We start from the raw sequence: 4,888 nt of genomic DNA, 5'->3' as shown, positions 1-4,888 counted from the left end.
ATGTAAATTAAATGATGAATGAATTCTAATTACGTGCATAAGTATAAATTGACGAATTCTTCATGCTTTACTAATTAAGTCAACACATTAACTTGAGAACATTGAGACTATATTTTATGGACTTTGTTTGCTTAAAACAATAGTTGGTGTTGTTGAAACATCAATGCTTAAGCTACTTTTGGGAAAGGAAAAAGAAAAGAACAACAATCACCCACAAATACAATTTCTCAATGCCATCAACTTCTTCAGCTTTGCCATCTTGATTACCATTGACACATAAATATCATCTGCTATTTCATCCACCCATCTAAAGTAAGCATATCTAAAACTCTTCTTGAACAATAAGAAACCAGTAACTCCCCAGAAACCAGTTGCAAAACCAACTGCTATGACAAAGAAGAACCATATTCTTTCTACTTTATCTTTGTTGCCATCATCATCTACATTGCCTTTGCTTTCAGGGGCTATATTCAAACCATCACCAAGACACTTTTTTGAAAGTGGAGATCCACAAAGATACAAGTTACCAACATAAATAGATGGGTCATCCAAAGTTAATAATTAATTATCTTTGGGAATAGGTCCTGAAAGGTTATTGTGTGACAAGTTTAAATGACTAAGTGAAGTTAAAGCAGACATGCTATTTGGAATTATGCTTGAATATGTGATACATCCAAGGATTCCAATGAGTTCATATTTCCTATCATCTTAGGGATCTCCCCTTTCAAATGATTGTTTGACAAATTCAAGCCATGCAATCCAGTAAGGCGAGTTATTCCAATGGGTATGGATCCAATCAAATTATTTTCTGACAAGTCCATGTTCACTACTAACTTCAAGATTTTGATGTAATCAAGTTCTATTCCTTTCACAGTTTCTTTGACATCCTCTTTATACCATTCAGGTTCAGGAGGTTCTGCCCTCGCTGTATTATGAGGGAAGGGAGCCAATTCTCCATCTGCTTGGTTTGATAATTTGTTTAGAGTCATTCCTCTGAGATTGCCTATGCACCGAGGTATGAAACCTACCAATTTGTTATGAGAAAGATCCAAAATCTTTAATGTTGTGAGTTGGCATAGTTGGGAAGGAATTTTACCAGTAAACATGTCTTTTCGCAATCTAAGAATTTGTAGTGAAGGAAAAATGTTTGTGGTCCATAATGGTATACTCCCAGAAAGTTGATTTTCACCAAGATCTAAAAGTACCAATTCCTCCAAATTTCTCAAAGGCATTGGAAGCTCTCCTTGAAGACTGTTATTGTTCAAATGCAACCATAATAATGAAGAAAGATTTCCCAATGAACTTGGAAACATACTTGACAACTTGTTTGATGAGAAATTTATTTCTGTCCATATTTCATTATCCTTCCAACAGTTTGGAATTTCTCCAGATAAGTTATTCTTTGAAAGGTCAAGGTTGACCAACTTCATTTGGCACAAAGAGGTTGGTATTGAATCACTTATGAGGTTATTTCCAAGTAACAAATTCGTGATTTGGCGCATTATATGGTCAATATTTTTAGGAAGTGTACCACTGATTTGGTTATTGGAAAGGTTCAAGTGAAATAGATTATGGTTCTCGCAATTCAGAATTTTCCCAGATAAGTTGTTCTTTGAAAGATCAAGGTAGCCTATTATAGTTTGGCACAGAGAGATTGGTATTGAGCTACTTATGTGGTTACTTTCAAGAATCAAGCTTTGCAAATTAGGCGTAATATGGCCAATATTTCTTGGAAGTGAACCATTGATTTGGTTATTTGAGAGATTCAAAAACACTAATTGAGGCATGATTGAAGACCACTCTTTTCCCGCTGGAATCATTCTGTTTAACTTATTTGATGAAATATCCAAGCTTTGAAGATTTATAAGTTGATTGAAACTGTAAGGAATAGGACCGATAAAAGAATTATTTGAAAGATCAAGATATTGAAGATTTACAAGTTTCCCTAGCCTATGGGGAAGAGTCCCATGGAAAAAATTTGATCTCAAATAAAGATTTTTTAGATTTTTAAGTTGTCCCAACCAAGTTGGCAACTGATCACTAAATTCATTATCAGTTAAATATAGTTCTTCCAAATCATATTTATTGCATCCAGATAATTCATGATGTCCAAATGGTTCCCCTTGAAGCTTGTTTTCTGCTAAATCTAAGCTTTTTAAATGACACATGCTTCTGAGAATTGATGAAAGAGAACATTCCATCACAGTGAGTTCATTTTGACCAAGATCAATATGCATAAGGCTCTTCAACTCAACAAACCATGATGGGATTGAAGTGAAAGCGTTATATGAAAGTTGGAGGGATTGAATGGAAGTCATGTTTCGAAATGCCTCAGGAATTGGACCATGGAGCATATTCATGGAAAGATCAAGATCCACAAGCATTAAGTTGCCAAACCACGATGGAACTGAAGATAAGTGGTTTTGTGAAAGATAGAGGTATCGAATGGAAGTCATGTTTCGAAATGCCTTAGGAATTGGACCATGGAGCATATTCATGGAAAGATCAAGATCCACAAGCATTAAGTTGCCAAACCACGATGGAACTGAAGAAAAATAGTTCCACGAAAGGTCGAGGAACTGAATGGAAGGCATATTTTTGAAGGCATCAAGAATTGGACCATGAAGCCCGTTGTCTGAAAGATCAAGATGCACAAGTTTGTTGAAGTTGGGAAACCAGGATGGAATTGAAGTTATATTGGTGCGAGAAAGGTAAAGGAATTGAATGGAAGTCATGTTTCTAAAAGCATCAGGAATTGGTCCATTGAACTGATTCCATGAAAAATCAAGGTGGACAAGGGATGTCATGTTTTGGAAAACATAGAGAAGTGGAAGTGTAAGTTGATTTCCCCCAAGATCAAGAACTTGAACTTTAGTAAGATTGACAAGAGACATGAGTGAACTGTGAAGACCACAAACACGCAAGTAAATACGTAACAAGAAAGGAAGCGTGTTAAGTACTCGAAACAGCTTGTGTGCGTCCCCAAGGTCAACCCTACTCATGTCAAGGTGTTCCAATGACTCGAGTTGAGAGATCCAATTGATGTCATTGGCTTCTAAATAAAAATTCCAACTGAGATCAAGAAGGGACAGGTTCTTGAGATTTCCCAGGCTGCTCGGAATCCTGCCACCAAAATAAGAGTCAGAGAGAGAAAGGTACCTGAGACGTTGCATAGAGCCGAAGAACATTGGTATTTGACTCCGATTGAAACGATTTCCGCTGAGGTCCAAATATGTTAAGTATTCCAACTGCAGTAGACTTGAATCAACATTTGGAGCTCGCATGGAATGGTCATCATTGTAGCATTCCTCTGGAGGATCGAAAAATTGTTGTTTTAGCCAAGATGGAGGCGAACAAGGACTTCGGAGATCAAGTTTGACAACATGTCGAGTCACATTGTCGCAGGCTATTCCCTCCCACTGGCAACAGTCAATACCTTTCCACGAGGAAAGCCTGTTTGATGGATCAGAGGTGAAGGAGGCTTTGAATTGGAGAAGAGCTTCTCTCTCTTTTCCTATGCAGGCAACGGGTGAACTTGCACACAGACATAACTGAATTTGTGCAATGATTTGAGCTAACAGCAAAAGTAGCACAGAGGCAGGACGTAGGTGTCTTCCCATGTTTAGGAAAACAGAACAGATATTTTAAGTGTTGATGCTTTTGGATAATGGGTGTGGAATCACTTCACTTATATACACACAAACACACACTCCATTTCACTCTTATGAATTTCTTGGCAGCTCATGTATGGAATCAATTGTCAAAGTCAAGCTTTCAAGTCAATTTTAAAAAACCGTTACTTTTTGTTGTGCCCCACGATAATGTTCGGGTACAGCGCGAGAGTGACAAAAGAAAATTGATGACATATAATAATTATTAAAATGTAATATATCATTGATTTGTAAACATTCGTATAGAAAAAATATATATGATATAATTAAATAAAAGCAAATTTTTTTATTATATTTTATGCATGTTATTTATTATTTATTTAAATATTTTATTCATTTTATTAATTCATATAGATTAATGACCTCTGTTACACCTTTATTAATTAGGAGACAAGATTTAAAGGTAAAAAAATTTAGTTTGAATCATTGCAAAACTAAAAGAAGTTAAATGTCAGCAATTAAATCTGAAAAAATAAAATTACACATGAATTAAAAAATAGAAACCAAAATTATAATTCAATCTAGATTTAAATAAAAATTATGCCAATACTAAAAAAAAATCTTGAATTTATTATCTTAAACTCAATCCTTTCACATTTCATTAACTGTTAAGAAAGTAATGGCTTCTTCACAAACAATAATTAAATATGATAAAAACGTCAATAATTAAATATGATAAAAACGTTTTAGAGAAAAGAGAAGGCTAATTTTATATCAAAGACTTAAAAGATGGCTTATAATAATATTTTCACATTAAAATTATAGCTTGAATAGGAAGATTAAAATTAAAAATAAAATTTATTATATATATGTTTGATACTACTAGAATGCCTTAATAAAGCACTACAACACTTACAAGTTCGGGTGCAAACTATCTAATTTAAATAGATTTTGTAAGGTTGATGTTTGATTTGCTTAACTTTTAAATTTAAAGCTTGAACTTACTTATTTACTAAATAATGATTATCTTTTATAGTTTACTCAGTTTGGCGAGCCTAATTAAAAGTCTACTTTATAATAAATATTTTAAATAAATTAAAAAAACTTTATCACCTAGTATAGGTTTTTTCTTAACCATGTAATATATTATTTTAAAAATTACAATCAGTTAAAATATATATTTAATTATTATAGTTGACATTTATTTACAAATTAATCTTTATACTTAAAAAAATAACTTACATTTTAATTTTTATACAAGTGTGTTTAATGATAAA

The 4,888-nt window shown here is 33.4% G+C and overlaps 1 pseudogene; it reads right to left on the bottom strand.

Moving 5' to 3' along the window:
- Nucleotides 1-207: 207 nt before the first annotated feature.
- Nucleotides 208-3,620, bottom strand: LOC113866642 (annotated as a pseudogene).
- Nucleotides 3,621-4,888: the final 1,268 nt, after the last annotated feature.

Source organism: Abrus precatorius, unplaced genomic scaffold (assembly GCF_003935025.1).
Source record: "Abrus precatorius isolate BTA unplaced genomic scaffold, Abrus_2018 Scaffold5, whole genome shotgun sequence".
Taxonomy (NCBI): Eukaryota; Viridiplantae; Streptophyta; class Magnoliopsida; order Fabales; family Fabaceae; genus Abrus; species Abrus precatorius.
Note: the sequence above shows the minus strand (reverse complement) of the source record. Positions and strands in the feature narration are given on the sequence as shown.